This window comes from Schistocerca piceifrons, chromosome 6 (assembly GCF_021461385.2).
Source record: "Schistocerca piceifrons isolate TAMUIC-IGC-003096 chromosome 6, iqSchPice1.1, whole genome shotgun sequence".
Classification (NCBI taxonomy): domain Eukaryota; kingdom Metazoa; phylum Arthropoda; class Insecta; order Orthoptera; family Acrididae; genus Schistocerca; species Schistocerca piceifrons.
Window position 1 is genome coordinate 130,508,787 of NC_060143.1, and position 11,595 is coordinate 130,520,381.

The window sequence follows — 11,595 nt, forward strand, 5'->3', positions numbered from 1 at the left end:
ACAAAATACGCATAAACTCACATTGTTATACAGAGGGAACATGTAATTACTGTAATGCATTTCCTCTTCATTTGCTCTCAACTGCAAGCGTAATTCCGAAAATAGAACAGTCCGTTGCATGCAGGAATTTTGCCAAGCCGTGCGGAATTTTCAAGACCCCACAGCCCATCTCCGTCCAGGCCTTCCTGGTGTTTGCTGACACAGTCAACCTTTTTCGCAATGTCATTCACTCACGACCTCTTACTTTTTAATACTACATTTACGTCTTTTTGACGTGAATACGTCTTTAAGACCGGAGCTAAGCTAAGTATGGGGCACCGGTCAGTGAAACAGAAGCGAAACGTTTACAGTGTAATAAATTTTGAGTTATAACTCCAAAATTAATCATGCAACCAAAATTATGTCACTTGCGGAGTATATAACTAAAATGAGTGCTGTGCGAGACCAGTAGCAATCAGCATAGTTTAGTGCTCAGATATCTGCGGAAATGTCATCGCTTCTGGTGCACGAAGTGGATCCTCACAGGACATCGAGTAACATGCACACAAATTCTTTATTTGGTGAAAAAAGTTCATAAATCGCCAGTGCCTATACAGGGTGGTCCATTGATCGTGACCGGGCCAAATATCCCACGAAATAAGCATGAAACGAAAAAACTACAAAGAACGAAACTTGTATAGCTTGAAGGGGGAAACCAGATGGCGCTATGGTTGGCCCGCTAGATGGCGCTGCCATAGGTAAATCGGATATCAACTGCGATTTTTTAAATAGGAACCCCCATTTTTATTACATATTCGTGTAGTACGTAAAGAAATATCAATGTTTTAGTTGGACCACTTTTTTAGCTTTGTGACCGATGACGCTGTAATAGTCACAAACATATGGCTCACAATTTTAGACGAACCTTTGGTAACAGGTAGGTTTTTTAAATTAAAATACAGAACTTAGGTACGTTTGAACATTTTATTTCGGTTGTTCCAATGTGTTACATGTACCTTTGTGAACTTATCATTTCTGAGGACGCATGGTGTTACAGCGTGATTACCTGTAAATACCACATTAATGCAAAAAACACTTAAAATGATGTCCGTCAACCTCAATGCACTCGGCAATACGTGTAACGACATTCCTCACAACAGCGAGTAGTTCGCCTTCCGTAATGTTTGCACACACATTGACAATGCGCTGACGCATGTTGTCAGGCATTGTCGGTGGATCAAATGGTTCAAATGGCTCTGAGCACTGAGGTCATCAGTCCCCTAGAAATTAGGACTACTTAAACCTACCTAACCTAAGGACATCACACACATCCATGCCCGAGGCAGGATTCGAACCTGCGACTGTAGCAGTGGCGCGGTTCCGGACTGAAGCGCCTAGAACCGCTCGGCCACCGCGGCCGGCTGTCGGTGGATCACGATAGCAAATATCCTTCAACTTTCCCCACAGAAAGAAATCTGGGGACGTCAGATCCGGTGAACGTGCGGGCCATGATATGGTGCTTCGACGACCAATCCACCTGTCATGAAATATGCTATTCAGTATCGCTTCAAACGCAAGCGAGCTATGTGCCAGACATCCATCATGGTGGAACTACATCGCCATTCTGTCATGCAGTGAAACATCTAGTAGTAACTTCGGTAGAACATTACGTAGGAAATCAGCATACACTACACCATTTAGATTGCCATCGATAAAATGGGGGCCAATTATCCCTCCTCCCATAATGCCGCACCATACATTAACCCGCCAATGTCGCTGATGTTCCACTTGTCGCAGCCATCGTGGATTTTCCGTTGCCCAATAGTGGAAAAAGGTGTGAATTTAAGGAGATGGGACCTGGATAAACTGAAAGAACCAGAGGTTGTACAGAGTTTCAGGGAGAGCATAAGGGAACAATTGACAGGAATGGAGGAAAGAAATACAGTAGAAGAAGAATGGGTAGCTTTGAGGGATGAAGTAGCGAAGGCAGCAGAGGATCAAGTAGGTAAAAAGACGAGGGCTAGTAGAAATCCTTGGGTAACAGAAGAAATATTGAATTTAATTGATGAAAGGAGAAAATATAAAAATGAGATCGACAGGAAGTGCAAAATGGCTAAGCAGGGATGGCTAGAGGACAAATGTAAGGATGTAGAGGCCTATCTCACTAGGGGTAAGATAGATACTGCCTACAGGAAAATTAAAGAGACCTTTGGAGATAAGAGAACGACTTATATGAATATCAAGAGCTCAGATGGAAACCCAGTTCTAAGCACAGAAGGGAAAGCAGAAAGGTGGAAGGAGTATATAGAGAGTCTATACAAGGGCGATGTACTTGAGGACAATATTATGGAAATGGAAGAGGATGTAGATGAAGATGAAATGGGAGATATGATACTGCGTGAAGAGTTTGACAGAGCACTGAAAGACATGAGTCGAAACAAGGCCCCCGGAGTAGACAACATTCCATTGGAACTACTGACGGCCTTGGGAGAGCCAGTCCATCTGGTGAGCAAGATGTATGAAACAGGCGAAATACCCTCAGACTTCAAGAAGAATATAATAATTCCAATCCCAAAGAAAGCAGGAATTGACAGATGTGAAAATTACCGAACTATCAGTTTAATAAGTCACAGCTGCAAAATACTAACGCGAATTCTTTACAGACGAATGGAAAAACTGATAGAAGCCGACCTCGGGGAAGATCAGTTTGGATTCCGTAGAAATGTTGGAACACGTGAGGCAATATTCACCTTACGACTAATCTTAGAAGAAAGATTAAGGAAAGGCAAACCTACGTATCTAGCATTTGTAGACTTAGAGAAAGCTTTTGACAATGTTGACTGGAATACTCTCTTTCAAATTCTAAAGGTGGCAGGGGTAAAATACAGGGAGCAAAAGGCTATTTACAATTTGTACAGAAACCAGATGGCAGTTATAAGAGTCGAGGGACATGAAAGGGAAGCAATGGTTGGGAAGGGAGTAAGACAGGGTTGTAGCCTCTCCCCGATGTTGTTCAATCTGAATATTGAGCAAGCAGTAAAGGAAACAAAAGAAAAAATTGGAGTAGGTATTAAACTTCATGGAGAAGAAATAAAAGGTTTAAGGTTCGCCGATGACATTGTAATTCTGTCAGAGACAGCAAAGGACTTGGAAGAGCAATTGAATGGAATGGACAGTGTCTTGAAAGGAGGATATAAGATGAACATCAATAAAAGCAAAACAAGGATAATGGAATGTAGTCTAATTAAGTCGAGTGATGCTGAGGGAATTAGATTAGGAAATGAGACACTTAAAGTAGTAAAGGAGTTTTGCTATTTGGGGAACAAAATAACTGATGATGGTCGAAGTAGAGAGGATATAAAATGTAGACTGGCAATAGCAAGGAAAGAGTTTCTGAAGAAGAGAAATTTGTTAACATCGAGTATAGATTTAAGTGTCAGGAAGTCATTTCTGAAAGTATTTGTATGGAGTGTAGCCATGTGTGGAAGTGAAACATGGACGATAAGCTTTCGAAATGTGGTGCTACAGAAGAATGCTGAAGATTAGATGGGTAGATCACATAACTAATGAGGAAGTATTGAATGGGATTGGGGAGAAGAGAAGTTTGTGGCACGACTTGACCAGATGAAGGGATCGGTTGGTAGGACATGTTCTGAGGCATCAAGGGATCACCAATTTAGTATTGGAGGGCAGCGTGGAGGGTAAAACTCGTAGAGGGAGACCAAGAGATGAATACACTAAGCAGATTCAGAAGGATGTAGGTTGCAGTAGGTACTGGTAGATGAAAAAGTTTGCACAGGATAGAGTAGCATGGAGAGCTGCGTCAAACCAGTCTCAGGACCGAAGACCACAACAACAACAACAATAGTGCATATTATGTCAGCTTACGTTACCGCTGCTGGTGAATGACGCTTCGTCGCTAAATAGAACGCGTGCAAAAAATCTGTCATCGTTCCGTAATTTCTCTTGTGCCCAGTGGCAAAACTGTACATGACGTTCAAAGTCGTCGTCATGCAATTCCTGGGACATAGAAATATGGTACTGGTGCAATCGATGTTGATGTAGCATATTCAACACCGAAGTTTTTGAGATTCCCGATTCTGTCTGCTACTGATGTGCGGATTAGCCGCGACAGCAGCTAAAACACTTAACTTGGACATCATCATTTGTTGCAGGTCGTGGTTGACGTTTCACATGTGGCTAAACACTTCCTATTTTCTTAAAAAACGTAACTATCTGGCGAACTGTCCGGACACTTGGATGATGTCCAGGATACCGAGGAGCATACATAGCACTCGCCCGTTGGGCATTTTGATCACAATAGCCATACACCAACACGATATCGACCTTTTCCGCAATTTGTAAACGGTCCATTTTAACACGGGTAATGTATCACGAAGCAAATACCGTCCGCACTGGTGGAATGTTACGTGATATGACGTACTTATACGTTTGTGACTATTACAGCGCCATCTATCACAAAGCGAAAAAAGTGGTCAACTAAAACATTGACATTTCTTTACGTACTACACGAATACGTAATAAAAAAATGGGGTTTCGTATTTAAAAAAAAAACGCAGTTGATATTCGTTTGACCTATGGCAGCGCCATCTAGCGGGCCAACCATAGCGCCATCTGGTTTCCCCCTTCAAGCTAGACGAGTTTCATTCTTTGTAGTTTTTTCGTTTGACGCTTATTTCGTGAGATATTTGGCCTGGTCACTATCAATGGTCCACCCTGTATAGTAAGTCCATGGTACGTGAAGTAAAAACAGCTTTAGTCGAAAATCGAGAAGGCGCCTTTCCCGACATGCCACGACTACGATTTATGGCTGAAAACAGTTTGAAAGCACTTTCATTTATTGTAGTGAAGCAAATGCTAACTAAATTTATTGGGATGCAAACAATGTGAAATACGACGGAAGTGGATAAACAGTTCGTGCATTTTGGTTACTTCAGCTCCAAAATTTAGTTTTACAGGTTTTGTTCTGGATTACCTTAAATGTTATTATCTATTGGTCATGGCTTCAACACCATGAAACAAAGAGAGTGAGGGAAAACGTAAGGTACAGACAAAACATAAAAAATCTAATTTAGAGGACCATAAGAATAAGAGCAAGGTAAATGGTATTAACGGCAGATCCGAAGGAGAGGTGGTATTTGAGGGGGGATGCCGTGCATATTTCCACCTGTAAACAACCATTAATCGCAATGTCTGGATTTAGTAGCCTATGGCATATTACTGGCAGTGCATAGTTTACTTATTCTTTCTATATTTATCACAAATAGTTTTTTTTCACCGACACTTCTATAGGTATCTTGAAGTTTTCCCGGCGTATTGATTGGTCCATCATATTTCGGGCTTGCAGCCGGATCACGTTGACATCTTGGCACGATATTTCGGCTAACAAACATGCAGCCATCTTCAGTCTCGTACTCACCTGAAGATAGCTGCATGTTTGTTAGCCGAAATATCGTACCAAGATGTCAACGTGATCCAGCTGCAAGCCCGAAATATGATGGACTCCTATAGGTATCTTATGAATTGTTAGGCCATAATATGCTGACATTTACCTACATTTATTTATTATGAAGTTTTTTTCTTCTCTGGGGGATTTCAAGCTGACGTAGGTACCCTTCAAGTGTTGTGCAGGCGTATGGCAGGAACGGACCTGCCAACACTGCCAGTTGCGATCTTTGCTATTTTGAAAGATGCAACCATGCTGACCAACTCCAGCTCTTTCATTGGCATCTGTTTCACAATATCGTAGACAATTTCCAGTAAGACAATACATTTTTTGAAAGATTTATGATTTGTAGTTACAATTTATTGTGACTCTTCTTAATCTGTATAAAATTTTCATTATCTTCTTTAAACCTACCTCTTGGGCGGTGGCACGGCTCGCCCCCCCCTCCCCCTCCCCATCCAACTTCCTCTCCCCCCCCCCCCCCTCTCCCAGAGCCGGCCCTAGTTGGAAGTGTTTTACTAATAACGACGCGACACGACGTTAGCGAATCTTAACATTATCTTGAACAGTAGGTACTGCATTAATCATATTTAAAGCCATTGATGTGATGGCATTAAAACAAAAACCGCAGTCGTCAAGCATGAACATTACGCCATCATATCAATGGCTTTTAAAAATTACTAATGCGGTCTTCGCTATTCAAGATAATCTGAAGATGCGCTAACCATGTGAAACGCGTCATTATTAATGAACCGCTTACAACAGAGACTTCTCTATTTTCGGAACATTGAACCACTGTTAATGCATCAGCCCAAAATGTAGTGGAGTTATGTGTATGTGTAGTACATATACGTGCTTAGCCTTTCCCAGCTAGCGTGGATTTTATTGTGTCCACGATTAATTATGCTTCAGTTCATTTGATTCACTAATATTTAAACATACATAAATTCCAGCGCATCATTCATATTGTGCCGCATTACTTCTAATAAGCGGCAGAAGAATGACTGAACTTTCTGCTCGCTATAGGAACCTGACACTCAGCAACATATGAACAATACAACAGTAAGATCTTGGTTGTTTTATCGGTTAAACTGTTATCCTGCGAAGAATACACCAACAACCTTCAACTGGCTTATCAGTCCATACTGTGCTTGATCTAGGAGTAACGAAGTCGATTGAAGAATTGAATTATTCACTGCGCTTCGTTGCTAATCTCTCTCAGGTGAATGCAGCCTCACACATTTCATGAGTACACGTGATATTTCATAATCAGTTACATATTATTGTTATTGTTGGTGTCATGTTTGAGGCGGTTTTACAGGATGGTCTATATTGTACACAAGTACTGCGATCTACATCAATCTGAAGCTGCTCATTGTATACGTCTTGGGCACCCTCTACAATTTTTACCCAACCTCTCCACATTCCATCTATTATCAAATTGTTAATTACCCGTTGCTGTAGGATGTGTCCCATGAATTTATCCTTTGTTTTCGTCAAGTTGTATCACACTTTGCTTTTTTCGCCAGTGCGATTCAGTACCAACTCATTAATTATCCCGTCTACCAACTGAATCTTCAGAATTTTCCTGCTGCATCATATTTCAAGACCTATTATCCTCTGTTCATCTTCAACGTATCACCTTCCGTGCAAAGAAACACTCACACAAATACTCTCAGAAAATATTTCCTAACGCTGAAATATATATTCAATATTAACAAATTTCTTTCTTCTAAAAACCCTTTTCTTATTATTGCCGGTTTGCAATTATGTTCTATTCTGACCATTTTCGTTATTTTGCAGCCCAAACAGAAAAACTATCAACTTCTTTCAGTTTTGCATTTGATAAAGTAAATCCTTCACCACTACCTGTTTTAATACCTTAATATTCCATATCCTTTATTTTATTTTGGTCCAGCTGTTTTTCCAAATTTTTTGCCGGGTCTCGCAGAATTACAATATAGCCGGCAAAATTCAAAGTTTTTCGTCGTCTTGAAGCGTAATCCCCTCTGCAAATTTATATTCGTTTCTTTTACTGCCTGCTCAACGCACAGATTAAATAACGTGAGGTATTGGCTTGTGTCTCACTCAGTTTTCAAGTGCGGCTACCTTCTTATGTCCTTTGAATGTTATAACTGCAGTCTGATGCGTTTGGCTCTATTTTATCCCTACTACATTCAGTGTCAAAAGCTTTCTCTAAATCATCTACAAATGTTATAACTGCAGGTTACTTCGCTAAGTCTGTCGTATAAGAAACGTTGTAGAGTCAGTATTGCTTTGCTTGTTCCTGAGGTCGGCTTCTACGTATGACATAATTTTATGAAGCACCGATCGTCGCAAGTTTACTATCAGGATAACATCTGCCTGTGCCTATATAACTGGGTGCAGCAAAATGGCATAACGTTTATCTCTTTGTTAAGAATGGATTAGCATTACGTTAACATTTCAAAAAAATTTCATTGAATGTTTGCACTACACTGTGATGTTTATACAGCAGGAAGTATTGCTCACAAATAAAATAAAAATTAAAAATTCTTCGCGATTCTTCATAATGAAGTATCCATACAATCAGAGACTGTGCTGACAACTACTTAAATAGCTGTAGGAAAATATCAGGAATTGGAAATTACTAGCACTAATTTCTGCACAGAAGTCTGATCGTTGACCTAATGTGATTTAAGTTTACATGTGGTTAGTCAACATAATAATTTTTGCACGTAATACGATAGTTCTCAGTGACACCTATTTATTAAATAATAGCACTATTATTTTAACTGTTATAGAAATATTGAAACACTATAACGATACTGAACTAATTTGTGAAGAGACTGCTGCAACAGTGCGTTAAAGAATGTGTGAGGATTTTTTTACACGCCTGAGATCTGTGTATCATATGGAGTGTAAAACAGCATTCAGGAGGCTTGAGGAAGAATGTAACGGGTGGTGTAAACACGAAATATCATACTCAACTTTTCTAATCTGCCTCACACGTGCTTCATGTATGAAGGAAGTTCATGTCCACAGTTCGCATGTACGCATGTCAGCTGTTTCCCTCAGCAGCTGCTGCATGGCGGTTCGGCGCATCTCCCATGAGATGAACATAATCTATAACTCAATGTGAGTAAATTAAACTTACCTTTATGTACAAGTGTTGCTCAGAATGACGTCCCTCTACGGCAAGAGCAGCCTGACACCTTCTAATCACATAGTCAAACGCTAGTCTCATACCTGCTGCGGGAATTATTGACATCACAAGCCGAATACAGTTTACTAGCACTCAGTGTACATACTATCTGTTAAAATCCCCCAAACGTAAAGATAACAGATTTATGTATGATAAAAGAGGAGGAAAGTCAACTATCCTATCATCAATAAGATTTTCTAATATTGTCATAGATGCACTGGCGGTGTATATCGTTTGCTATATCAGTGTCCCCAGACAGCGAGGTCGATAGTCTGATACACGCTCCAGGAAATACAGGGAGTTTAGAAAGTTGTGCAGTTACAATAAACAGGATGGACCATTTTAAAACTTAATGAGGAATAACTTTGGGGTGGAGATGAGATATAGCAAAGATAAAAGTTGAAGGTGGCAAAGCGGGCCACGCATTGCTACTATGGTCGTGGCCTTGAGTGTGATTTTACAGGTGATTTGGAGGTTAAATGGATTCTTTAAATGAGAGCCCTAATATTTGATTCAAGATCAGAAAAATGGGCGGCAAATTTCACGTATAAAATAATACATTACTCAAGTTCATGGCTAGCTCAATGAATGTCAAATAAGCAAATATGTTTTTAGTTCTAGTTGCGATTAGAATAGAAAAGGGATACAGCAAAATATAATGTTACATACAGAAAGGGGCATCCCGAAGAATGACATGCGAGAGGACTCATTCAACAACTTGTAAATTCAGTTATCTCCCTTTTCTTTATGTTTTGTCTTGAAAATGCCACAATAACTTATACGCTGTTATGTATTTATTTTTTGCCAATAAACATGTTAATTAAAATTTAACGGTCAAATTTCTGTTTGAGCTTTCCAAATCCGACGTCACAATTATGGGTTTTCATGAAACAAAATTTAACTTTTGATAATTACCTTTAAAATCATGGTTATTGGTAATGATACGTGACCACTTATACCCCTTCTGCTCTGCATCTGACATTGTATTCTGCTGTATCCCTCCTCTATTCCGAGTTAATCCCTACTAGAACTAAAAACAAATTTGCTTATTTGACGTTGACTGAACCTCACCATGATCTTGAATAATGTATAATTTTATGTGTAAAATTTGCCACTTTTTTTCAAATCTTAAATCAAATGTTAGGGTTCCCATTTAAAAAATTCACTTTAATCTCCAAATAACTTTGAAAATCACGTTCAAGTTCACGGTCACTAGTAGCAATGCGTGACCCTCATTGCCATCTACAACTTTTATCTTCAACATTTTGCTCTGTCTCACATCTAGCCCACTTTATTTCCCGTTATGGATTAAAATGGTCCACCTCGTATGTTACAATGACGTCAGCGGGCGGTTATCCAAGTCCGAATCCATTTATTTTTATTCGATAACACTTTCTGCCGATCTGCTTGCGATGCGCTTCTCACGTAAGGAGTTATTTCAGTTTTCAAGTAGGAAAGCGTACTTTGGCGATACTGACGCACTACAGATTTTGCTGCTTCACCCCTTCCCCCCCAAAAAAGAAAAAAGTCTGGTTGGGTAAGGTCCACCAAGGGAGAGGGTCTTCGGTTTTGTGAGAAGACACGTTTCCCAGAAGACTATTCTAGATGGCACGTAGTGTTAGCTGTCTGGGCTGTAGCTCCATCTCTTTGGACCGTGAGTGTTTGATTTATTCTGTAGCTGGCCCATGAAATCGTGGATAACTGAAGAATAGCTTTCACTGTTCAAGATTTCTTCAAAAAATAGAGGTTCGATAATGCGAAGTCTGGATATTCCTACCTACACCCCAGTTTTCTGATGTGCAATGACGGTTCAACCACAGCATAAGGCTTCTTCCTTGACCATAATAGTCTACTGTGTATTTTAACGTAACCACTGAAGTTGAAACAGATCTTGTCTTTTTAAGAAGGTGACATAAAAAATATCAATAGTATTCCTCTCAATAAAAGCTGTAAACTATTTGCGGTGACGGACTCGCTTTTCACAATCCACATCTTTCAATTCTTACTCTGCTGTCACTTTATATGGGACCAATTTCAATGTTTGCCTGCCCACTTTATGTGTGGTTGCAAGCCTGAAATATTTTTCTCGTGACAACTTGCACAGAATTTGCTGAGCGTAATGGTGAGGTACTGCTGTTTCCGGGAATTTTTCACCAAATGCCGCCTGCACTAAATCTGAGTATTTATCCCCTTGTCGAATCATATATTCAAAAAGAGAAAAAATATGTTCCTCAGCTGAAAGCACCTTAATTTAAAAACAAATTGAACGTCTAAACATCGCATTAAATAGCTTTTATCAACAGAAACAAACAAATAAGTAGATGCGTTCTTCTCACAAGCATGAATATATTTTAGCTGATGGTCTTTGCTGTACTCGTATCTTCGACAACTTTGGAGACGCCAAATTGACTTGAGCACTGTGGCAATATGCTGTTTCATAGACCCCGGCGTCTCCTAGTATGATGTTTGAAGGCAACGGTGCATAGAAGATTTATCACAAATACGTCACTCTTATAATTAAATATCAGTTAATGACGAATCAACGATACAAGGCTTCAAGAGATACTATGACAGCCGACATAAAAGACGAAAAACACATGTTTTCACTGTAGCATAGTGTACGAAGACGTCGATTACAGAATCGACGAAAGTAAGTTCCCGTCGCTATGTATGTAATAAAAGTGTATTCTGCAATATTCGTTGTAATTTACATTTCTGTCTGATTAGAGAATGGAGGTTGAAATAAATATTTAGCTTTTTATCTCTGAATGTGTGGCGATTTCTGAGGGTTCAATTAGCAAGGAACCCAAGAGGACAGCTTAACCCTTCCAGACCTGAATTTTTAGCTGTAGGAAGGAGAATGTTTAGCTATGTGGAAATGTTCTAAGGTTATTTTTTAATGAGTTTAGATGCAAGATTTATACAGAAATATGTACCCATTTCCAAAACATACTCTATGGACTAG